The sequence below is a fragment of the Choloepus didactylus genome, chromosome 11 (assembly GCF_015220235.1).
Source record: "Choloepus didactylus isolate mChoDid1 chromosome 11, mChoDid1.pri, whole genome shotgun sequence".
Classification (NCBI taxonomy): Eukaryota; Metazoa; Chordata; class Mammalia; order Pilosa; family Megalonychidae; genus Choloepus; species Choloepus didactylus.
The window spans coordinates 22,925,575-22,952,747 of NC_051317.1; the positions used below are offsets into that span (position 1 = coordinate 22,925,575).

Consider the following 27,173-nt stretch of genomic DNA (forward strand, 5'->3'; position numbering starts at 1 on the left):
GAATGAGATTAATTACCTTGTCTTTCCATTTTCTCAAGAAAATTAAGGTAGATTAATAGTCAAATCCATTTTTATTCCACCTCTTAAAAACACCTATGCTTACACAAACTCATTTAAACTGTCATATTTTCTTTAAGATATTTTATTTGAATTCTTTCTGTTTAAAAGTAGACAACAGGTACCTCCCTGAGAGTAAACACAAAGATTATTTACACAGGGAACATTTAAAAGTTTTTCAAAGTATCTTTCCAACCCATAGCCAAGCCACAGAACATCAGCAAGTACATAGTGTGAGATGGCAGTTAAAGATCAAGATTAAACAGGCAGCTGTGTTCCCAAGGACACAGGTTACTTCTAGGTTAGTGAGATTCTGAGTTGAGAAGCTTTCTCCAGCCTCTTCCTTCTTCATTAATCCAAACTAAAGCCACTCTATTCTGCACTTAATTACCTGATTCTGTCCCTTGTAAGTCTTATGTCCACCAAAAATGGACCCTTATGTGCCTCCTCTTTTTAATATCTCTTTAAAAAGACTATTACATTAGAAAAGGTGACTCTATCTTGAATCTCAGAGTATTCAAAATTTAACCCCATGATTACCTCTCTTTTTTTTTTAAATAGTTTGTGTTGTCACATGTTGTTGGTTCCCGAGATGTTTAGACAGTTTTGAGGTTCAAAAATTAAAGCTAACACAGGAAAAGACCAAGGCAGCTTAACACCTGTCAGAGGAGTCACTGGAGAGAGGAAGGAAAAAAAGAGAAAACTCTGGGGCTTGTTTTTTTTTTTTTCTTTGATAGAAAAAACAATCTCACTCCTACTAAATTTGGTTTGTGCATTTTGCATATATACTATAGAATATTCTTGCATTGATTATCTGCTTGTTCTTATTACAAACAAATGATAAAACAAATGACTAAAAGCGAATAATTAATGAAAATTTATTTAAAACTAAACAATAAGTATATTGGTATTCTTTTTAAAAAATAACCTCTGTAATTATAAAATTAAAAGTTTTGATTTCTAAAAAAAAAAAAAATATATATACAGTCTAGGTAGTAGCAAGTTCAAAGATGATAAATAAAATTTAGTAGACCCAAAGGGCAGGCTCTCATGCTAATTCCCATGACAGCAAAACAAATACCTAAGTAAGTTTCTATTCCCTGTAAATGCCCAGCTCACCCAGAAAACAGAATTTAAATCTAACAATAAGCTGTCACGAACTCTCTATTCTTACATCAGCAACCAACTGCACTAACCATACTGGGAAATGTAGTCTGCATTAATCAGTTAGAATTTCCTCACAATGTACTTGCTTTTTCTGTCTACAAAAGCCTCTGTTCAGTGAAATTCTTCTTTATCTCATGGCTATTGGAATCTTCCTAATTCATGAATTGATTCAATAAAACTCTTCTGAAATCTAACCAAGTTTTACTTAAGTTTTATTCTAACAGTTATTTTGTTGATCATGAAGTGACCCAAAGGAAACTACTGATGGATCTGTGATTAACCTGAAGACAGGTGTGGTACCTGCTAGAACCCAATATATTCAAAGTCCTTCTTGCTGTCTCCTCAGAGCCAACTGTGAGTTCCTCTTGGAACTGAGCTCCAATTTTTTTCGTGTTTGAGTTCTCTGATCTCACCAAGTTCCTATCCAGGGTTAACAGGCTGATTATTCTCAGCAGGAAAGTCCCTTCTAAGGGACCCAGGTCCTTACCCTTTGTTTTTTTCACAGTATTTCTGCTGAAGGGTTTGCAGCATTGTACCACTGGTTAAGGAATCCTCAAATTCTAAGAGTATTCTGCTGGCTCAAAATCCCTCTGGAGCTTAGCCTAATCTTCCACCTACTTGCTGTCCCATCTGACTCTCCAGGACTCTGTCATGGCCTCACTCCATGCTATGTGCTATTGAGTTCTTGGGGAGGTCCAGGGTTCTCAGATACCATGTCATTCCAAAAACTCTTTCAGGGATCACAAGGATATTACAGAATTTGTTCATTTCCTCTCAGGGGCTTACTAGGTACTTCTCCAGTTCAACATACAATAAGCAATCCTGACCTGTCTACCCTCTAGCAACCAACCCATGCACTGGTAATTGTGGGTCCCATGAGATTGTTTCTGCCCTGAGATCTGGACCTCAAATTCCTTGGTTTTAAATCACCAAATACATATACAGTTTCCATTTCCAATACCCTAGGCATATATTTAAGACCTCAAGGGGGTCGCTGGAATGCAGGGTCTGAAATATCTTACTTTCCTACAGAAAATTTACCAACTTCCTCCCTGTATCAATAAGCGCTCTTGCCTCCTCTTTCATCATGAATGTTTTTATCCTCTAGAGAAGAAGTTATAAACATTGTGCTCTGGATCATCAAGATTTTGTTGTTTATTTGCAAAACAAAGTGTTTAATCTTCAAAAAACATTTTTTTAAAAGAAACTTGATCTTGCAAAATTACATACTTTCATTTATTTCAGAAAATTCTCTTTGCCAGGATTATTTAATCATTTTCATTTTGATAACGTTCACATTGAATACAATTACCATTAATTTGAGGCATGTAACCATAGGAAAATTATGTATTATCTGAAACAAGGTTGTATTAGTGCACATTTTCAAAGTATCATAAACCATAGTTAGTAATACTTCAACTGTCATATTAATACACATTGTTTTATCTGGTGTTTCCAACAGAATGGAAAAACTAAAACATAAAATACCGTGTACCTAAAAATTAAAGGAATAAACCTACCAGCCCCGGCAAACGCTGCCTACCCTAAGGACTGAGTCTCCACTCTGCAGAAGACCGTGCACAAGTCACACAGAAGCAAAAGCTGGGCTGGGTCATGCCGCTGCGTCTTTCTGTGGGCTCCGCTGCCGGCCTTGCATTCTCTGGCTGCCCTGGCTCCCGCATCCTTGGTCGGAACCGCCCAAGGGATGCTTACTTGTCTAAAAAAAGAAATTGAGTTGTTTATTAATTACTCTTGCCTGTGTATTTATGGCTGTGTTAATGAGTCATGAAATGAGTTGGAAAGACAGAGAGAGAGTGGTCAGGAAGAAGAGAAACAAAAGCTTGAATAATCCAGGAACTAGAAAATGGATTTCTGAATAATCAAGAGTTGGTGGTATTGAAGTTAGTCTCAAGGTGTTTTATGAAAATGAAATCTTAAATCACCAAATGTAAACTTCAGAACATCATTCTAGTATCAATGCTGTTTGAAGTGATGTTAAGAATGCCTCTGCATTCTTTGCTCATGTTACTACTTGTAGATTTATCTTGGCAACGTTTTCTGACAATCACTTCCCAAAAGACTTTTCTCAGCTAGGTGGACATGGTTATAATCATAGAAAGTAGCCTTTAATTGTGGGTATTTTTATGTGAATTGGAATTCTTTTTGTATTTAAGAAAATGTTCGTTTGCACTGAGTAGGAAGAGTTACTTGTTTTCTTCATTACTTCTTTGTAGTCATGATACAAAACACCACTCCAGAGCTATCCTTATGAATATGTTCAGCTCTGGTCCCTAAAGAATGGGTAAAAATGGCTTGTCTTATTTTTTGCCCTGCAGTGTTGTGAACACTACATCTGTTAACATGAAAGGCAAAGTTAAAAGCAGCACTGGGCAGCAGGTATTGTGGTTCAATTTATGAGGAGTTAAGATGAATATGCATGTGACCAAAACCATCTAAATTGGAAATTTCCATTCAGAAATTGGTCAGATGTTCTCTGGAGCTGCCACTGGTAGATGCTTTATTAAGATCATTTTGCACCAGTTCCATACACTTAGGAACTGGACCCTGGAATAAGCTAAGGGTGCTGAAATGTTGGGGAAGAGTGAATGTAGTCATATGGAAGGTAAATTATGGAGCTTTCTGCAAAATTTCCATTTGAGGATTTTTACATTTAATATTTTTAAACGAATTAAAAAGCAAAAATTTTGAAGTATATTCTAGTTGCAAAGTATACACACATATTTTGAATGGCTTCATTTTTATTGTGTAAAACTGTTGAAAACTCATGACTGATGCACAAAATTCTTTACATGGAAGGAGTCTATGTATTTTACAAAATTTTTTTTATGACTGGGTAATGAAACAGTTATATATAGAATTGCCATTGTTTGTATTAAGTGCTTTCATTTTCTTTACAGTTTTTATGAAGTATTTATTTTATCTAAATGGATTTTTTTTTTAATTCAGCTTGTTGACCTTTCCTTCTTTGTGTGTCTGCATGTTGTAATGTATGGTAAGAATGAACATAAAGGCTGTGGTATCTGTAATTAATTTTTGTAAAGGGTTGGTCACATGTGGAGCTGGTTGATTGAATGCATTTGGAATTACTTTAGTCAACAGAACACCTTTACAGAAGTTTAGATGAAACACCAAAAGAAGCATTTTATCACAAAAATTAATGGCTGGTTCTATTATTTTAACCTAGAAAAAATAAAGTTAATTTTTTCAAGTAAAAAAAAAATGGAAAAAATCACCCAAATTGTATGAATGATAAAAAAAATTCAGCCAAATCAATTAACATTTAAAATAAACACATGCATATATGTATTTACATATCTTTTAAATTATATTCTTTTCATCTTATTTTAATTTATTAGGTGTGTTGTCAACTTAATGACTAGTAAATGAGTTATAATGAATTAGTATGATTAGGCATACAATTACTGTATATTTACTGAATATGAGTATACAAAATACAGATAATTTCAGTGAAATGATATTTTGGGGGAGTGAAATGGACAATATTTGGCTCTTTTTCTGCTGTATTGACAGTTACCGAGCCTGTGAAAACATCTGAAAAATTTGTCACAACCTCCTTACCCCCCAATACATACACTCTGCCAAACCCTGGCCTGGCCTAAGGCCATCCAGCCAAATTTAGTGATTCATTTTCCATCCATCAAGACTCATGGGACAATGCCAAGTGAACACAAACAAAATCATTAAAATAAATCTGCAAGTATTGGAATAGCTGTAAGTAAATACCTGAAACTATTAAACTGCAACCCAGTAGCCTTGACTCTTGAAGATGACTGCATAACAATGTAGCTTACAAGGGTGACAATGTGATTGTGAAAGCCTTGTGGATCACACTCCCGATAGTGTATGGATGGATGAGTAGAAAAATGGGGGCAAAAACTAAATGAAAAATAGGGTGGGATGGGGGGATGATTTGGGTGTTCTTTTTACTTTTATTTTTTATTCTTATTTTTACTTTTTCTGGTACAAGGAAAATGTTCAAAAAATAGATTGGGTTAATGAATGCACAACTATATGATGATACTGTGAACAATTCATTGTACACTTTGGATGATTGTATGTTATGTGAATATGTCTCAATGAAATTGAATTAAAAAATAAACATAACAAAAAAATAAATCTGCAGGTAAAGGAGCCTGGAGTAACACTTGCTGGTGTGTCTCCACAGATGTATCTAAAATACCAAAGTCAGTAATGACAAGTATGTACTTTTATATAGGAAGCACTTGTGGAATTCTGCTCAAGTGAAACATGTGGGACTGCCGTGAAAGGAAGCATGCTGATTCTAACTTTTATTTTATGGGGAAGAAACATGGAAATGATTTAGAAGAACTTTTGTTAAAAATAAGAAAGAATTGGTCTTTGTGTGGTAATGATATAAGTGACTGACAAATACCAAATCCATTTAACTGGGTGTCAAAAATATATATATATTTTTTATTTTACTGAAGGGTATAAAATTTCCCCATGTATTTCTTTAAAAAATAAAAATCAAAGAACTAAGTGACTATTGGGCACTTTTTTAAGACAAAGCTCTTTTTGTGCCTAAAAACTTTGTTCTATTCATTTCTGGAAAGAATTTTTGCAATCTCAAATAGTCTATTGTGGAGTGAAGGTGAAAAGTGTTGAAATTAAACATATTTCAGTGGTTGATGTTATGTATGAAATTCTGTTTCCACATTCATGAAAAATAGACTTTTAAAACATGAATTTTCAAGAGAATGTTTTCAGGAAGGCATTTGGAATTTCCAAGAAAAAAACCTTTCAATAAAGTAGTTCTCATTCATATTGCTGGTTAATTATATGTTGTCTTAATGTTGGTTCATATTATCAGTTCTAGGAAATACTTCAACAATTTCATGTCTTTTTATATTCTATACATTTTGGGAACTACCTTAATCATCTGTTTGCACTCCTGTGTTGGTTTATTGCTCTTCTAATGTTTGTATTTTTTCTTGTTATCTCTCTATATTTTATTCTACTTTCATGGATAATCATATATAATGTCTTTCAAATCACTGAATCAGTAATTTACATCAGCTATATATTTTAATTTTCAAGAGCAGTTTCTTTCCCCTGGTACTGCTTTTATGTAATACATAATACTTTTCTTGAGGGTTTAATATATCTTTATGTGTCTCTTAAGATGTTGCTTTTTATTTAAAAAATATTTTGTTTCCACATTTTCTCTTTTTCTTATCAGTCAATTTTTATAGTGTGATGTATTAGGATTTCTCTCTTTCATGATGGTGGCTTCCTCAAAAGTCTTCTAACCACTGTACCTAGAACAACATTTCAATAATATGGATATTGGCTCATCCCAGTTTTCTTAGTACTTTAACAGTTTTAGAATTGAAAGCCCCACATCTAGGTACCCCAATAGTCCCAGGCAAACCAAGATGGTTGACATCAAAGTTTATGGACTGTTAGACTTTCCTCCAAAATGAACATTTCCCCACTCTCACAAGTTCTTAGGATGTAAAATTTTCTTCCCCATTAATTGAATAACCCTCCCTCCATTCAAATACCATTATCAAAATGTACTGAAATTTCTCATCAAAAATTTCTTTCCTTCTTGTTTTTTGCCTTCTCTTGAGATAATATTTAGCAACATATTTTACTCCATTTCCATGATGATTGTTGTGTTTTCACAGGGAGTGGTAATGAATAATAAATACGTGTGGTCAAACTACCACTTTTGTTTGGCTGGTACAAACAAAATAAAAACAAAAACAAACAAAATATATATATATATATATATATACACACACACCTATACATACATACATATTTACACAGACACATATACACAAAGACATAAGTGGGAGAAGGAACTTAAAATACTTAAAATATCTTAAAATACTTAAAATATTTGGGGATCCCTGAGCAGTGTCATGGGGACTGAAATTCATGTTCCTAACTGAGGGTCCATTGATGAGTCTGTCCTATACAAAAACAAGCAATTGAATTAAGAAGATAAAAAAGGAGAAATAATGGAGGAATCTAAAATCAAGGGTATGGATTTGTACTTATTAAGAATAGGCAACAGCTTCTGGAAGGTGGCGGTTAGGAGAGACAGGGCAAAAAAAAAACCCTCTGTGAAAAATACTAGATAAAAGCCAGAAAGTGACCCGGAACACCAGTTTCAGTGATGCACCAGCTGGACAAGGTCTGCTAAAACCACAAGGACCATGCACTTGGTGAAACCAGGAGTCTGCATTCTTTTTTTTTTTTTATTTTATTTTTATTGGGATTGTTCAGATACCATACAATTATCCAAAGATCCAAAGTGTACAATCAGTTGCCCCTGGTACCCTCTTACACTTGTGCATCTATCACCACACTTAATTTTTGTTCAATTTTTAGAAACTTTTCATTACTCCAGACGAGAAATGAAGTGAAAGATAGAGAAAAAAAAAAAGGAAAAGAAAAGGAAATTCGAATCCTCCTATATCCCTAACCAACTCCCCTCAATTGTTGACTTGTACTGTTGGTATAGTACATTTGTTACTGTTTATGAAAGAATGTTGAAATACTACAAACTGTAGTATATGGTTTTCAATAGGTATATATTTCTTCCCTATATGCCCCTCTATTATTAACTTCTAGTTGTATTGTCATACATTTGTTCTGGTTCACAGAAGAGTTTTCTAATATTTGTACAGTTTATCATGGACATTGCCCACCAAAGGATTCAGTTTTATATATTCCCATCTTTTGACCTCCAACTTTCCTTCTGGTGACATATATGACTCTAAGCTTCTTGTTTCCACCTCATTCACATGCCATTCAGCACTGTTAGTTATTCTCACATCTTGCTACTGACACCTCTGTTCATTTCCAAACATTTAAGTTCATCCTAGTTGAACATTCTGCTCATACTAAGCAACCACTCCCTATTCTTAAGCCTTGTCCTATATCTTGGTACCTTATATTTCATGTCTGAGTTTACATATTATAGTTAGTTCTTATCAGTGAGACCCTGCAATATTTGTCCTTATGTGTCTGTCTTATTTCACTCAGTATATTGCCCTTGAGGTTTTGACAGCAACCCGTTTTTTTTGGTTTTTTTTTTTTTTAAGATGGTTTTGTTCACACCCTATACATTCCAACCTAAGTAAACAATCGATGGTTCTCTGTATGGTCACATATTTATGTGTTCACCACTATCTATATAAGGTCATCTACATTTCTTCCACAAGGCAGGAGGGAGCATCAAAGAAGGTAGAGAGGGAAAAGAAAGAGGAAAAAAATAACAGCCAGGAAGTAGGAAAAAGGAAAAGCAACCCCAAATCAAAGTAGGGTAAAGAGTCAGACAACACTACCAATGTCAAGTGTCCAACACGCCTTCCCTATCCTCCCCTCCTATCTGCAATTACTGTGGTATATTGCCTTTGTTACATTAAAGGAAGCATAATACAATGATTCTGTTAGTTACAGTCTCTAGTTTACATTGATTGCATCCCTCCCCCAATGCCTCCCCATTTTTAACACCTTGCAAGGTTGACATTTGCTTGTTCTCCCTCGTAAAAGAACATATTTGTACATTTTATCACAATTGTTGAACACTCTAGATTTCACCAAGTTACACAGTCCCAGTCTTTATCTTTCCTCCTTTCTTCTGGTATCTCACATGCTCCCAATTTTCCTCTCTCAACCATATACATAGCTGTCTTTGTTCAGTGTACTTACATTGCTGTGTTACCATCTCCCAAAACTGTGTTCCAAATCATGCACTCCCGTCTTCTCCTATTACTCTGCAGTGTTCCCTTTAGTATTTCCTGTAGGGTGGGTGTCTTGTTCACAAAGTCTCTCATTGTCTGTTTGTCAGAAAATATTTTGAGCTCTCCCTCATATTTGAAGGACAGCTTTGATGGATATAGGATTCTTGGTTGGCAGTTTTTCTCTTTCAGTATCTTAAATATATCACACCACTTCCTTCTAGCCTCCCTGGTTTCTGCTGAGAGATCTGCACATAGTCTTATTAAGCTTCCCTTGTATGTGCCTGATTGCTTTTCTCTTGCTGCTTTCAGGAGTCTCTCTTTGTCTTTGACATTTGATAATCTGATTATTAAGTGTCTTGGCATAGGCCTATTCAGATCTATTCTGTTTGGAGTATGCTGCACTTCTTATATTTGTAACTTTATGTCTTTCATAAGAAATGGGAAATTTTCATTGATTATTTCCTCTATTATTGCCTCTGCCCCTTTTCCCTTCTCTTCTCCTTCTGGGACACCAATGATATGTAGATTCTTGTACTTTGTTTCATCTTTAAGTTTCCGGAGATGTTGCTCATATTTTTTCATTCTTTTCTCCATCTGCTCCTTTGCATGTAGGCTTTCAGGTGTTTTGTTCTCCAGTTCTTGAGTGTTTCCTTCTGCCTCTTGAGATCTGCTGTTGTATGTTTCCATTGTGTCTTTCATCTCTTGTATTGTGCCTTTCATTTCCATATATTATACTGGTTGTTTTTTTGAACTTTCAATTTCTGCCTTATATATGCCCAGTGTTTTCTTTACAGCCTCTATCTCTTTTGTGAAATATTCTCTAAACTCTTTGAATTGATTTAACATTAGTTGTTTAAATTCCTGTATCTCAGTTGAAGTGTAAGTTTGTTCCTTTGACTGGGTCATAGCTTCTTTTTTGTTAGTGTAGGTTGTAGTTTTCTGTTGTCTAGGCATCTGACCTCCTAGGCCACCCCAATCAGGTTTTCCCAGATGAGAACAGGCTCAGGTCACAGAAAGAGGTAATATTTCAGTATCTGGTTTCCCTGATGGCTTTTCTTAGAGGATTGAGACACCTGTGCTTTTCTGCTCAGCAAATCCACCTGTCAGCCTGTCACTGCCTGTGTAAGAGGGTGTGGCCTGTGGCTCTCCTCCCCCAGGCTTTGGGGTCTGGTTCCAGAAAGACTGAAAGACAAACAGTAGAGCTGGGCCCCTCCCTTTCCTCTTGGGAAGCTATGCCCCCTTCAGAGATGTCATTTGCATATCAATAAGTTCTTTGTTTCTGTGAGTCTGCCAATCGAAGTGTTTTGTTTTTAAAATGTCTGAGGCTGTCTTTACTGCAAAGTGTTGCAGGCTGAGAACACCTGAGGTTTTCTCCACAGAGAGAGAAAATGACAGAAAAGCTCCCAGGTTCACCCGTCAGCCAGAGATAGTACCCGATCCTCTGGGCTTCCCATCCTGAGACAGATCTGTCCCCCAATTCTCCCAAGGTCAGTTGTCACCAAAAGCTTCTGTCTGCTTGTTGAGGATTCACTGTCTGTTTTGAGCAGTTAATATTAAAACCTCACTTGGAGCTGGGCTGAGAGAGTTCACCACGCGGCTTCCATGAGGGAGGAGCTCTCAGCTCTGGGCTCTGGCTCTCAGTGCAGGTCCGCAGTTTTACTTACAAATTTAATGCTGTGATTTCGGGCATTCCTCCCAATTCAGGTTGGTGGATGATGAGTGGGCACTCATGTTTGTCTCCTCGCTGTTACTCCAGGTTATTTACTAGTTTTTTGGTCATTTATGAGTTGTTCCAGGGGGGACTAAGTCTTCCATGCCTCTCTATGCCACCATCTTCTCTGGATTCCAGGAGTCTGCATTCTTAAACAAGTGAGTAAGCCTGCTGAATATCTGGCAGTCACACTGTGTAGTGGGGAAACTGGGTTGGCATTTAGAGTTGGACTAGTTCTTTTTTAAAAAACCCAAAAGCAGCGGCAGATATGGCAGCAAGAACTACACAGTGAAGCACAGCAAGAATGAGCTGTGGGCATGCCTCAATATCTGGCATGGATGATAGCCTTTCATGTCCCCATTGCTAATTGTCTTGGAGTGAGGAAGGCAAAGGTGAGCCAAAATGGGAAAAAAATGATGCCCCCTACAGTCATCTCCCTGGCAGGCTGGGAATGCTCCTGCCCAGTGCCAACACCACAGCCCAGAGCCATGCCAAAAAATCCAGTGTGATGGGAAGTGTTTCCACCATCACATGCATATGCCACAATATCCAGCATGGACAATAGCTAATTGTCCTGAAGCTATGAAGGTGGAGCTGTGTGAAAAGGGGGAAATTAACATGCCCCATAAAGCCATCCTTTCAGCAGGCTGGGAATGCACCTACATGGCCCAGTGGCCCAGAACTTCCCTTGGGGGATGGCATGCACTTGTGAAGTAGTACAGCCTTCCCTCAGCAGAGGCCCTAGGAGGGCATGACTTGGAAGAGGAACCCACTCAGAAATCCCATGGACCATACGTCAATACCAAGGTCTTGTGGGTCAGCGGCAGAGACAATCTGTGGTGAGAATGAACTGAAGATTTAGACTCTTGTGACAGCCTTAAATCTCCAGGAACAACTGGGAAGATTGATTTTTAAAGCTGCCCTCCCTCCCTAACCACTCTGACACATGCCCCATATTCATGGCTGACAGCACCAACAACACACCCAAACTTGGTGCAACAATTGGATCCCCACAAGAATCATACCCCCACACACCACAAAGACAAAGTTGGGGAGAATTGACTTGAGGGGAATAGGTGGCTCATGGACTTATTAGTTAGAGAAAGTGTACACTACCAAGCTGTAGATCTGGCAAATTAAGAGATTAGTCTTTGAATTAGGCTACGTATCCTAAAAGAACCCTATCAAGTTAAGCAAATGCCAAGAGGCCAAAAACAACAGAAAATTTTAAAGCACATGAAAAAACAGATGATATGGATAACCCGAACCCAAACACCCAAATAAAAAGATCAGAGAAGATGCAGTACTTGGAGCAATTAATCAAAGAATGAAAGACAAACAATGAGATCATGGCACAGGATATAAAGGACATGAAGAAGACCATAGAAGAGCATAAAGAAGATATTGCAATAGATGATCTTATGGAAATAAAAGAAACTGTCAACCAAATTAAAAAGAATATGGATACTCATAGTGCAAGACTACAGGAAGCTGAACAATGAGTCATTGACCTGGAGGATGACAAAATGGAAATGAAAGAACAAAAGAAAGAATGGAGAAAAACACTGAAAAAATTGAAATGGAATTCAGTGACATGATAGATGAAATAAAATGTCCAAATATAAGACTCATTGGGGTCCCAGAAGGGGAAGAGAAGTGTAAAGTTCTAGGGAGAGTATTCAAAGAAATTGTGAGGGAAAACTTCCCAAACCTTCTGTACAACATAAATACACAAAGCATAAATGCCTAGAGAACTCCAAATAGAATAAATACAAATAAGCAGACCCCGGGACATATTCTGATCAGACTGTTAAATCTAAAGAGAAGGAGCAAGTTCTGAAAGCAGCAAGAGAAAAGCAATTCACCACATACAAAGGAAACAACATAAAACTAAGTAGTGACTACTCAGCAGCCACCATGGAGGCAAGAAGGCAGTGGCACAACATATTTAAAATTCTGAGAGAGAAAAATTGCCACCAAGAATTCTTTATCCAGCAAAGCTTTCCATCAAATTTGAGGGAGAGCTTAAATTTTTTACAAACAAATGCTGAAAGATTTTGCTAATAAAAGACCTGCCCTACTTCAGATATGAAAGGGAGCCCTATCAACAGAGAAACAAAGAAAGGAGAGAGAGATATGGAGAAAGGTTCAGCACTAAAGAGATTCAATGCTAGTTCATTAAAGAGCAATGAGAGAGAGGGAAAAATATATCTGACAAACATAAACCAAAGGATAGGACGGCTGATTCAAGAAATGCCTTCAGAGTAATAACATTGAATGTAAATGGATTAAACTCCCCAATTAAAAGATATAGATTGGCAGAATGGATCAAAAATATGAACCATGAATATGTTGCATACAAGAGGCTCATTTTAGACACAGGGACACAAAGAAATTGATGGTGAAAAGATGGAAAAAAATTCATACAAGCTACAGCCAAAAGAAAGCAGGAGTAGCAATGTTTCTTAATCTCAGATAAAATAGACTTTAAATGTAAGGATATTATGAGAGACATAGAAGGCCACTACATACTAAAGAAAGGGGCAATTCCACAAAAAGGAATAACAATCATAAATGTTTATGCACCCAATCAAGGTGCCACAAAATACATGAGAGAAACACTGGCAAAACTAAAGGAAGCAATTGATGTTTCCACAATAATTGTGGGAGACTTCAACACATCACTTTCTCCTATAGATAGATGAACCAGACAGTAGAACAATAAGGACATTGAAAACTTAAACAATCTGATAAATGAATTTGATTTAACAGACATATATAGAACATTACATCCCAAATCACCAGGACACACATTCTTCTCCAGTGCTCATGGAACTATCTCCGGAATAGACCATATGCTGGGACATAAAACAAGCCTCAATAAATTTAAAAAACTGAAATTATTCAAAGCACATTCTCTGAGCACAATGGAATACAATTGGAAGTCAATAACCATCAGAGACTTAGAAAATTCACAAATACCTGGAGGTTAAACAACACACTCCTAAACAATCAGGGGGTTAAAGAAGAAACAACAAGAGAAATTGCTAAATATACAGAAATGAATGAAACTGAGACACAACATATCAAAACTTATGGGATGCAGCAAAAGTGGTACTGAGGGGGAAGTTTATAGCAATAAATGCATACATCAGAGAGGAAGAAAGAGCTAAAATCACAGAACTAATGGAGCAACTGAAGAAGCTAGAAAATGAACAGCAAACTAATCCTAAACCAAGTAAAAGAAAAGAAACAACGAGGATTAAAGCAGAAATAAATGACATAGAGTACAAAAAAACAATAGAATAAATAACACCAAGAGATGATTCTTTGAGGAGATAAACAAGTTTGACAAGCCCCTAGCTAGACTGACAAAATCAGAAAGAGAGAAGACCCATAGAAACAAAATAATGAATGAGAAATATGACATTACTGTGGATTCTGAAGAAATTTAAAAAAAAATTATAAAAGGATACTATAAACAACTGTATGCCAATAAACTGGATAATGTAGAGGAAATGGTCAATTCCCTGGAAATATGAACAAACTAGACTAACCAGAGAAGAAACTGAAGACCTCAACCAACAAATCAAAAACAGAGATCCAATCATTCATCAAAAAACTTCCCACAAATAAATACCCAGGGCCAGATGGCTTCACAGGGGAAATCTACCAAACTTTCCAAAAAGAACTGATAACACTCTTACTTAAACTGTTTCAAAACATCAAAGAAAATGGAACACTACCTAACACATTTTATGATGCTAACATCAATCCAATACAAAAACCAGGCAAAGATGCCACAAAAAAGGAAAACTACAGGCTAATCTCCCTAATGAATATAGAGGCAAAAATTCTCAACAAAATACTTGCAAATTGAATCAAAGACACAATAAAAAATTCATACATCATGACCAAGTGGGGTTCATTCCAGACATGCAAGGATGGCTCAACATAAGAAAATCAATCAATGTCATACTACACGTTAACAAATCAGAAGAGAAAAATCAAATGATCATCCCAATAGATGCGGAAAAAGCATTTGACAAAATCCAATACTACCTTTTGATAAAAACACTTCAAAAGGTAGGAATTGAAGGAAACTTCTTCAATATGATAAAAGCATATATGAAGAATCCACAGTCAACATAGTACTCAATGGTGAGAGTCTGAAAGCCTTCTCTCTAAGGTCAGGAATGAGACAAGGATACCCACTGTCACCACTGTTATTCCACATTGTGCTAGAAGTACTAGCCAGGGCAATCCAGCAAGAGAAAGAAATAAAAGCATCCACATTCAAATGGAATAAGTAACACTGTCTTTATTTGCAGATGATATGATCTTATATCTGGAAAACCCTGAGAAACTGATGATACAGTTACTAGAGCTAAAAAACAAATTTAGCAAAGTAGCGGGATACAAGATTAATGCACATAAGTCAATAATCTTTTTATATGCTAGAAATGAACAAAGTGAAGAGACACTCAAGAAAAAGATACCATTTTCAATAGCAACTAAAAAAATCAAGTATCAAGAATAAACTTAACCAAAGATATAAATGACCTATACAAAGAAAACTACATAACTCTACTAAAAAACATAGAAAGGGGCCTTAAAAGATGGAAAAATATTCCATGTTCATGGATGGGAAGGATAAATGTCATTAAGATGTCAATTCTACCCAAACTCATCTACAGATTCAATGCAACCCCAGTCAAAATTCCAGCAACCTACTTTGCAGACTTGGAAAAGCTAGTTATCAAATTTGTTTGGAAAGGGAAGATGCCTCAAACTGCTAAAAACTCTTAAAGAAAAACGAAGTGGGAGGACTTACACTCCCTGACTTTGAAGCTTCTCATAAAGCCACAGTAGTCAAAACAGCATGGTACTGGCAAAAAGATAGATATATTGATCAACGGAGTCAAATTGAGAATTCAGAGATAGACCCCCAGATGTACAGCTGACTGATCTTTGATAAGGCCCCTAAAGCTATTGAACTGGTATGTAACAGTCTTTTCAACAAATGGGGCTGGAAGAGTTGGATATTCATATACAAAAGAATGAAAGAGGACCCCTACCTCACCCCCTACACAAAAATTAACTCAAAGTGGATCAAAGACCTCAATATAAAAATCAGTAGCATAGAACTCCTGGAAGATAATTTAGGGAGACATCTTCCAGACCTTGTATTAGGAGGTCACTTCCTAGACCTTACACCCAAAGCACAAGCAACAATGGAAAAAATAAATAAATGGAAACTCCTCAAGCTTAGAAGTTTCTGCACCTCAGAAGAATTTGTCAAAAAGGTGAAGAGGCAGCCAACTCAATGGGAAAAAATTTTTGGAAACCAGATATATGACAAAAGACTGATATCTTGTATATATAAAGAAATCCTACACTCAAATGACAATAATACAGACAGCCCAATTATAAAATGGGCAAAAGATATGAAGAGACAGTTCTCTGAAGGGAAAATACAAATGGCCAAGAAACACATGAAAAAATGTTCAGATTCACTAGCTGTTAGAGAGTTGCAAATTAAGACTACCACAAGATATCATCTGACACCAATTAGAATGACTGCTATTAAACAAACAGGAAACTACAAATGCTGGAGAGGATATGGAGAAATTGGAACTCTTATTCCTTGTTGGTGGGACTGTATAATGGTTCAGCCACTCTGAAAGACAGTCTAGCTGTTCTTAGAAGACTAGTTACAGAGTTAACCTTCAATCCAGCAATTGCACTGCTTGGTATATAACTGGAAGATCTGAAAGCAGTGATGTGAACAGATATATGCACACCAATGTTCATAGCAGCATTATTCACAATTGCCAAAAGATGGAAACAACCCAAATGTCCTTCAACAGATGAGTGGATGAATAAAATGTGGTATATACATACATGGAATACTATTCAGCTGTAAGAAAGGATGATGTCATGAAACATGTGACAAGTTGGATGAATCTTGAAGACATAATGCTGAGTGAAATAAGCCAGGCACAAAAAGAGAAATGTTATATGCTACCACTAATGTGAATATTGCTGAGGGAGAATGCAGGGGTGTTGGGCTTCCCCACATTGATGGTTGCTTATGTGCTCACAGACATTGGGGACTGGTGGTTTGATGGGCTGAGCCCTCAATCATGGGACTTTCCCTTGGGAAGCCTGTTACTGCAAAGAACAGGATAGGCCTGCTTATAATTGTGCCTAAGCATCTCTTCCTGAATGCCTCTTTGTTGCTCAGATGTGGCCCTCTCTCTCTAGCTAAGCCAACTTGGCAGATGAAATCACTGACCCCCCCCCACACACACACACAAGGGATCTGACACCCAGGGGTGTAAATACAACTGATAGTGTGGAATATGATTCCCTGGAAGGAGTCTGGACCCAGCTTCATGGGATAGAGAACATCTTGACCAAAAGGGGATATGAAATGAAGTGAAATAAGTTTCAGTGGCTGAGAGATTCCAAAAGGAGCTGAGAGGGCACTCTGTTGGGCACTCTTATCCACAATACAGACAACCCTTTTTAGGTTCTAATGAATTGGAATAGCTAGCAGTAAATACCTGAAACTATGAAACTACAACCCAGTATCTTTCAATCTGGTAGATAATTGTATAAAAACTTAGCTTATGAGGGGTGACCATGTGATTGGGAAAGCCATGTGGATCACACTTCCCTTTGTCCAGTGTATGGATGGATGAGTGGAAAAATGGGGGCAAAAAAAAGGCATCCAGTGTTCTTTTTTACTTTAATTGTTCTTTTACACTTTAATTTTATTCTTATTACTTTTGTGTATGTGGTAATTAAAATGTTCAAAAATTAATTTTGGTGATGGACACACAACTATATGATGGTACTGTGAACAATTGATTGTATGCTTTGTATGACTGCATGGTATGTGAATATATCTCAATGAAATTGAATTATTAAAAAAAGGAATAGGCAACAAAAACTCATACATTTATGAGCCAAAGCCAAATACTGATAAGTGATTTTTAGCATGTCATGTTGTGCAGAGTTATTTCAATAAGTAAATCTGGCTTCTCAATGTGAGAAAATAGGTTGTAGTCACTGGTGTATGGCTAGGTGATGACAAATATTAAAATCCTGAATATGGAAAAAATCATCCTCTTTGTATAACCAAACATAATTATAATGTATCAGTCACTTATTCATTTGAGCTGGTTTACAATTTGTACACACTGTTTAAGTACAATGTTTGACCTTCTCCATTGAGTATCGGGTTCAGAATTTCTTCTTCTTGACTTTAGCAGTTGCAGAAGCTCTGCTCCTGACATCTATAGCCTATGACCATCATGTGGCTATTTGTGTTAAACTCCACTATCTTATTTGTATGAGCCAAGGAAAGTGTGTGCCGATGATCACAGGATCTTGGATAATGGGCCCTATCATGCCTGTGCCCACACTGCATATGCACTCCACATCCCTTATTGCCAGTCCACAGACATAAATCCTTTGAAGTGTGATGTCCCAGCCATGCTGACTCTGGCATGCATGGGCACCTGGGTCTATGAGTACACAGTGTTTGTGAGCACTGCCCTCTTCCTTGTGTTTCCTTTCAATGGCATCACGTGTTCCTATGGCCAGGTTCTCCTTGCTGTTCACTGCATGCAGTCAATGGAAGGGAGGAAAAGGGCCCAATTGACACGTAGTATTCACCTCACTGTGGTGGCTTTCTACCATGCACCATTTGCTTACACCTATCTAAGCACTAGATGCCTCCAATCTTCAACAGAGGACAAGGTTCTGGCTGTGTTCTATGTCATCCTCACCCTCATGCTCAACCCTGTCATCTGCAGCCTGAGAAACAAGAAGGTGGTAGGGGCCCTGAGAAGAGTGACTCAGAGAATGTGTTATCTTAAGAGGTAGACAATGTTTCTCCATTAACGTCCAAGGTACAGCTGCATGACAATTCAGCCATGTATAAAAATTAAGAAAAATTCAATTCCAGGCTTAAAAACAGGGAAAATTAATACAAATGATCAAAAATGAAGTTCTAGAAAACAATGTTATGCTCTTATGTCATAATTTGCGTTTGCTTTGACCTGACCTTTCCCATCAGTATAAAGTTCATACATATTTCACCAATTTGTGGGAAATAGGAATATTTTATTAATACCTAGGAAGAAAAATAGAAATGACATAATTTGAAGTTATCATTCATCATAACAGCTCTACTACCTTTAGTGTATCTCTTAATATCATTAAATTAGGACAGCAGAACAATAGCTGTTTTAGGAGCCCTGGATCTAATCAAAACAAAAGAATATTTACTTTATTTCTATTGTTATGTGCTCTTAAGAGGTGTGTACTAGTTTACTTCCTAAATTTTTAGTGGACTTATATATATGGGGATTAGGCAGAGAACCCCTCAAGGATTTAGAAGGCCACCACTATGGAGGATATATGACAAGTTTATGTCTTTCTTGAAGGGGAACCTGGATTTGTCTGGGTGAATGTTAGGGAAGCAATTTATTAACAGGTCTACATTGGGCTCAAAATTTAGGGCTGTGGAGAAGACAATTAGGCAGTAGAAGAATTAGAGCCACTTCAGGTGCCCCTTCAATTATCTACTTATGTTCTTTTTAATGAGTGAGATATAGGAATATGTAAGTAGTTGGTTTTAGATGCAATGCTTAAGAAAGGGATATAGGATATCGAAAAAGTAGAAATCATTTAATTCCCATTCCCCTTTAAATTTCAAAGACATATTATGGCCCAATTTTGATAGAGACCATGAATGAAAGAAGAAGAAAGACACATTGTCAAAATGGGATTTACAAAGCTACTGGGCAAGCATTGGTGCCCCTAGGGCCTGGTGAATCAATAATGATCACAAATGGGTAGAAACTGTGGGGAAGTCTGAATGCTCTCACCCTCTCATTAGCATCTCAAGTGCCCAACATCTTTCAGATTTTCTAGGATGGAGTCTTGATGGAATCTGGCAATGACTATGTTACAATGACTGTACACTCCCAGCTTGATTCCCTGTTTACATCCTTTTATTCTCTTTAAACATGGATTGACTTGAAATTGCCCCTGAAGTGATCTAACTAAATTTAATTTTCATGATGTCACTTTCCTTGGAGTGGCTCACAATTATCTCCATTATCTACATCTCCAGGATCAAATCCCAGGACATCCTACCTACCACTTTTTTTCTCTACATGCTAAATTGAATGCAGATTTCTGAACAAGTGATAACCAGTTCAACCTTTCATGAATTCAGTTATGCAATAGCCTGTTTCTAGAATATATTACCCACTATTGTCACATAACTTTCTTAGGCTGTATAATTTATGTTTCTCACATTTCTCAAGACTAAGGTCAGATGTCATCTTCATAAAGAAAATTCCTGGGAATTGTGATGTAGAGAAGCTGCTCTGTGAAGATGGAGACAAAGTTTCTCCATTTGTCCTTAGGCTTCATGTGCTTATTCTTTAAACAGTGTATGTAACTAATAAAAATATTATCATGGCTTGAAGAAAGGGAATTATGTAATAGGATTTAAAATACTAAGGTTTTACAAAATAATTGGATTTTCTAAAGCTATAATTTTGTTTCTTTTTGATGACATTTTTCATAAATGTAAAGAGAATATATATTCCAGTAAGAACTTGTTAATAACAAGGTTGATTTAACATATAGAAATGAAAACAGAAAGAGCCTAGCTTGAAGTTAACCTCCAGAAAAACAATTCTACTATACTAATTTATTTCTAGTATGATTAAATTAGGAAAACAGAACAATGACTATTTTAGAATATATGGATCTAATTGAAAGCAAAAGAATCTTCCATTTAGTTTTGTTATAGCTTAGTCTTAAAGGATGTCCTATGATTTCTTGTTTGTCCAGATATTCAAAGGAACTGGGAGTTGTAGAGATTAGTCAGATAACTTCTTGGAAAATTAGAAAGCCTTGCACCACTATGGAAGAAATGTGGCAAGTCTATCGTTTCCACAACAGTGGTACTGGAATTATGTTGGTGGATCCTAGGTAAGTGAATTATTACAATTCTATTCCTTTTTAAATAATTAAGCTTGGGAGATTCCAACTGGGCTATGAAGGAATGAGAGACTATTTTATAAGACAGTTTTAGAAGTTACAGTCTAAAGAGTGCATGGTAGGTTAACCGAGCCACTTCTTAATCATTCCCCAGGACACATTCAAACCTTCCTCCATCCCAAGTAGCCACTGATATCCTTATGCAAAATAATTGCTGTCATTGTAAATTTATTCTCAATTCACTTGTCTCATAATTCTACTGAGCAGTCTTGGGGAGTAGGGAATAAACTTACCTGGATCAGTATTTTAATAGATACACCTGCTCAGTTCCACCCTTATTTCCAGTAACATGTAATCATCTTAGCAGAAGGGACATTGTTTCTAAGTAGATAATAATGCTGATATAATTTTAATTCTCTAAAAAGAGGTATGAAGAAGAAAGATTGAACATTTTAGAAAAAGCCTGGATTAGCTAAACCAGGAGAGTGATGAAAGAACACAGTATTAGTATTTAAATAAAAATTTTCCAGACTATAAAATCTACATTTTGAAGAAATTATATCAATTTGGATGTTTTATACTAATTCCAAGATAAAATCTAGAGTTTTCTTCTGTACTAACTGGTTAAACACTTGATTTATGGATTGGCAAATGAGTTAGGGTTGCTTATATCCTAATCTAAATGATATGAACCTTTTTATGACAAGGAATGATATGATAATATCATACTGATGTGGCTAAAGGAAAACAATTGCTTGCTGTTGGAAGATTTATCTCATCTACCATAACTTGCTGGACTTTCATATTTGGAGAAAAAAATAGTCAGAAATTGCTGATTAAGGATCATGCAGTTATCTACTGAGCACTTAATACATTTCAGGAGAAACAAAGACTGAGGAATCACACAAAATGGTGAGCCAATTTGGCAATAGATGTTTATCTAAATGCATTTTCTTTCATTGCCACACATTGAATTAATCACAAAATCTTCTTAAGCTTCTCTACTGAATATTTTAAACAACTTTCTCTGTCCCTTAATACCTATAATCATAAACTTACTTCTGATTGTCCTCTCTTTTATACACTCTTCTTTATTGGAGGTTTATAGTTGTATCTAATTGGGATCTGGAGTTTGATATTATCAGTACTGGTCCTTAACTGGAAACACAGAAATAAATTCCATACAGTATAAGCAGAAAAGTTTTTTTTTTTTTTTATTAAAAGAGATTAAGTGAAGACACATTAAAAAAATCATACACCATGACCAAGTGGGGTTCATTCCAGGCATGCAAGGATTGTTCAACATAAGAAAAACAATCAATGTATTACAACACATTAAAAACTCAAAAGGGAAAAATCAATTGATCATCTCAATAGATGCTGAAAAAGCATTTGACAAAATCCAACATCCGTTTTTGATAAAAACACTTCAAAAGGTAGGAATTGAAGGAAACTTCCTCAACATGATAAAGAGCATATATGAAAAACCCACAGCCAGCATAGTACTCAATGGTGAGAGACTGAAAGCCTTCCCTCTAAGATCAGGAACAAGACAAGGATGCCCGCTGTCACCACTGTTATTCAACATTGTGCTGGAAGTGCTAGCCAGGGCAATCCGGCAAGACAAAGAAATAAAAGGCATCCAAATTGGAAAAGAAGAAGTAAAACTGTCATTGTTTGCAGATGATATGATCTTATATCTAGAAAACCCTGAGAAATCAACGATACACCTACTAGAGCTAATAAACAAATTTAGCAAAGTAGCGGGATACAAGATTAATGCACATAAATCAGTAATGTTTCTATATGCTAGAAATAAACAAACTGAAGAGACACTCAAGAAAAAGATACCATTTTCAATACCAACTAAAAAAATCAAGTACCTAGGAATAAACTTAACCAAAGATGTAAAAGACCTATACAAAGAAAACTACATAACTCTACTAAAAGAAATAGAAGGGGACCTTAAAAGATGGAAAAATATTCCATGTTCATGGATAGGAAGGCTAAATGTCATTAAGATGTCAATTCTACCCAAACTCATCTACAGATTCAATGCAATCCCAATCAAAATTCCAACAACCTACTTTGCAGACTTGGAAAAGCTAGTTATCAAATTTATTTGGAAAGGGAAGAGGCCTCGAATTGCTAAAGACACTCTAAAAAAGAAAAACGAAGTGGGAGGACTTACACTCCCTGACTTTGAAGCTTATTATAAAGCCACAGTTGCCAAAACAGCATGGTACTGGCACAAAGATAGACATATAGATCAATGGAATCGAATTGAGAATTCAGAGATAGACCCTCAGATCTATGGCCGACTGATCTTTGATAAGGCCCCCAAAGTCACTGAACTGAGCCATAATGGTCTTTTCAACAAATGGGGCTGGGAGAGTTGGATATCCATATCCAAAAGAATGAAAGAGGACCCCTACCTCACCCCCTACACAAAAATTAACTCAAAATGGACCAAAGATCTCAATATAAAAGAAAGTACCATAAAACTCCTAGAAGATAATGTAGGAAAACATCTTCAAGACCTTGTATTAGGCGGTCACTTCCTAGACTTTACACCCAAAGCACAAGCAACAAAAGAGAAAATAGATAAATGGGAACTCCTCAAGCTTAGAAGTTTCTGCACCTCAAAGGAATTTCTCAAAAAGGTAAAGAGGCAGCCAACTCAATGGGAAAAAATTTTTGGAAACCATGTATCTGACAAAAGACTGATATCTTGCATATACAAAGAAATCCTACAACTCAATGACAATAATACAGACAGCCCAATTATAAAATGGGCAAAAGATATGAAAAGACAGTTCTCTGAAGAGGAAATACAAATGGCCAAGAAACACATGAAAAAATGTTCAGCTTCACTAGCTATTAGAGAGATGCAAATTAAGACCACAATGAGATACCATCTAACACCGGTTAGAATGGCTGCCATTAAACAAACAGGAAACTACAAATGCTGGAGGGGATGTGGAGAAATTGGAACTCTTATTCACTGTTGGTGGGACTGTATAATGGTTCAGCCACTCTGGAAGTCAGTCTGGCAGTTCCTTAGAAAACTAGATATAGAGCTACCATTCGATCCAGCGATTGCACTTCTCGGTATATACCCGGAAGATCGGAAAGCAGTGACACGAACAGATATCTGCACGCCAATGTTCATAGCAGCATTATTCACAATTGCCAAGAGATGGAAACAACCCAAATGTCCTTCAACAGATGAGTGGATAAATAAAATGTGGTATATACACACGATGGAAAACTACGCAGCAGTAAGAAGGAACGATCTGGTGAAACATATGACAACACGGATGAACCTTGAAGACATAATGCTGAGTGAAATAAGCCAGGCACAAAAAGAGAAATATTATATGCTACCACTAATGTGAACTTTCAAAAATGTAAAACAAATGGTTTATAATGTAGAATGTAGGGGACCTAGCAGTAGAGAGTAATTAAGGAAGGGGGAACAATAATCCAAGAAGAACAGATAAGCTTTTTAACGTTCTGGGGATGCCCAGAAATGACTATGGTCTGTTAATTTCTGATGGATATAGTAGGAACAAGTTCACAGAAAGGTTGCTATATTATGTAACTTTCTTGGGGTAAAGTAGGAACATGTTGGAAGTTAAGCAGTTATCTTAGGTTAGTTGTCTTTTTCTTACTCCCTTGTTATGGTCTCTTTGAAATGTTCTTTTATTGTATGTTTGTTTTCTTTTTAACTTTTTTTTTTCATACAGTTGATTTAAAAAAGAAGGGAAAGTTAAAAAAAAAAAAAAAAGAAAGAAAGAAAAACAAGGAAAAAAATGATGTAGTGTCCCCTTGAGGAGCCTGTGGAGAATGCAGGGGTATTCGCCTACCCCACCTCCATGGTTGCTAACATGACCACAGACATAGGGGACTGGTGGTTTGATGGGTTGAGCCCTCTACCATAAGTTTTACCCTTGGGAAGACGGTTGCTGCATAGGAGAGGCTAGGCCTCCCTATATTTGTGCCTAAGAGTCTCCTCCTGAATGCCTCTTTGTTGCTCAGATGTGGCCCTCTCTCTCTGGCTAAGCCAACTTGAAAGGTGAAATCACTGCCCTCCCCCCTACGTGGGATCCCTACGTGGGATCGGACACCCAGGGGAGTGAATCTCCCTGGCAACGTGGAATATGACTCCCGGGGAGGAATGTAGACCCGGCATCGTGGGACGGAGAACATCTTCTTGACCAAAAGGGGGATGTGAAAGGAAATGAAATAAGCTTCAGTGGCAGAGAGATTCCAAAAGGAGCCGAGAGGTCACTCTGGTGGGCACTCTTACGCACACTTTAGACAACCCTTTTTAGGTTCTAAAGAATTGGGGTAGCTGGTGGTGGATACCTGAAACTATCAAACTACAACCCAGAACCCATGAATCTCGAAGACAGATGTATAAAAATGTAGCTTATGAGGGGTGACAATGGGATTGGGAAAGCCATAAGGACCACACTCCACTTTGTCTAGTTTATGGATGGATGAGTAGAAAAATAGGGGAAGGAAACAAACAGACAAAGGTACCCAGTGTTCTTTTTTACTTCCATTGCTCTTCTTCACTCTAATTATTATTCTTGTTATTTTTGTGTGTGTGCTAATGAAGGTGTCAGGGATTGATTTAGGTGATGAATGTACAACTATGTAATGGTACTGTAAACAATCGAAAGTACGATTTGTTTTGTATGACTGCGTAGTATGTGAATATATCTCAATAAAATGATTAAAAAAAAAAAAAAAAAAAAAAAGGAGATTGAGTGGCTCAGGGAGCCTCCAGAAATGCAGGTGAATGAGGTTTGAAGACTCTGAAACCTTGAGCATTGCTCAATATACCTGAGAATGAGTCATGCAAAGACTGCAGTGTTGCCTTCTTTGAAACCAGTGACAGCTTCCAGAATACTATGATTTTCACCTATGGAAAGGTTTGAATGTAATGTTGTTGCATCTATGTTTCCTTACTGGTTGCAAATGTGCCATGCTTCTTGAATAAGCACCTCACAAGTAAAGTCCTGTGTCAGTGTTTAATTCAGAGTCTAGTTCTTAGTCATATCTCTTGTCAGGCAGAGAAGTGAGTATTTGAGTTCTATAATAGATAATGAAACTTTTTTCTTTTCTCAGGTATGTTTGAAGAGGGTTCAGATACAAAAAAAAGTGTGGCAAATATCTTCTAGCCTTTCTTCTTAACCCACCAATATCTATTTTCATGAGTCATTATGTATGAAATATAGGAATATGTGAAAATTAATTTTAGATGAAATACATTGGGAAATAGACAAGTGGACTGAAAAATTATAAACCATTTGACTTCTACTCCCCAATTAAGCCACAAGGGCTTCATATAACTATTTGGATGTAGTCTATGACTGGCCAAAGAGAAAAAACTGTTGTCAGGAAGGAATTTGTGACACTATTGGGTAAGCATTGGGTGACCACATGTGACCCAAAGCTGGGTAAAAAGATTATCCCTTGTTTTGGGGACTTCTGTGACCAGGCACACATCATACACAACTCTGGAATGGGTGAAATACCTGAGATTGAAATTAAGAACTGTAAGTCTTCTAGGATTTGGAGGCTGGTGGCCCTCCCCTACTGGCATGGCAGGCTGTTTTGGAGCTAGTTCTCACAGGGAAAAAGAAGCAGTCTCTGCTGGGAGCAAGGAGGGTGGCTCAACCAGGCTCCAATTTCAGAATTAATTAACAAATTTGGACTGCTGAATAAAAGCTCTGAGCACAGAGAAACCAAGAGCAAGCATGAAAGGAACCAGGATGTTTTGTCCCAGCAGAGAGGAGGCAGAGTGAAAAACAACAACAAAACAGAGGCTTATGGAGTTGGAGGAGCCCAGAATACTGGAAAATGGTTGATCCCCAAGAAAAAGAATCACATAGAGCTGGGTGCCAAATCCAGCTCTTAATCGGTGAACCAGGGGGCTGAGCTCTAGCTCTGAAAAGTTTGTTTTTCTTTCTCTCCTTATTATTAAAATGCTTTTATATGTTTTAATAGCCTATTAGAGCTGCAGGTATTATCAGGTTTCAGCACTGCCCAAGCAAGGGTGGATTTAAGGTATGTCTGAGAGTAACTAGTCAGGTGAAGGAGATAATTCCCTAAAGGGCATACCTTGTGTAACTACTGGGAGCAGGGGAACATAGCTCAGCAAAACTCTAACTGTGGTTTTAATCCTGACAGTGAGGAGGTGGGGCTAACAAACAACAACATAAAAGATAATTTGGGAGTTGAATGAGCAGAGAATATTAGAAAAGGGCTGTGCCCAAGTAAAGGGCCATAGAAGAGCCAGGGACCAACTCCAGCTGCTGACTGGTGAAACTTGGGGGCTGGGAACTGGATCTGAAAAGGGGATTTCTTCTCTCTCTCTCTCTCTCTCTCTCTCTCTCTCTCTCTCTCTCTCTCTCTCTCTCTCTCTCTCA

At 37.0% G+C, this 27,173-nt stretch overlaps 1 pseudogene; it reads left to right on the forward strand.

The window, feature by feature from the left end:
• The first annotated feature begins 2,838 nt into the window (after positions 1-2,838).
• On the forward strand, positions 2,839-26,662 carry LOC119506592 (annotated as a pseudogene).
• The last annotated feature ends 511 nt before the right edge of the window (positions 26,663-27,173 follow it).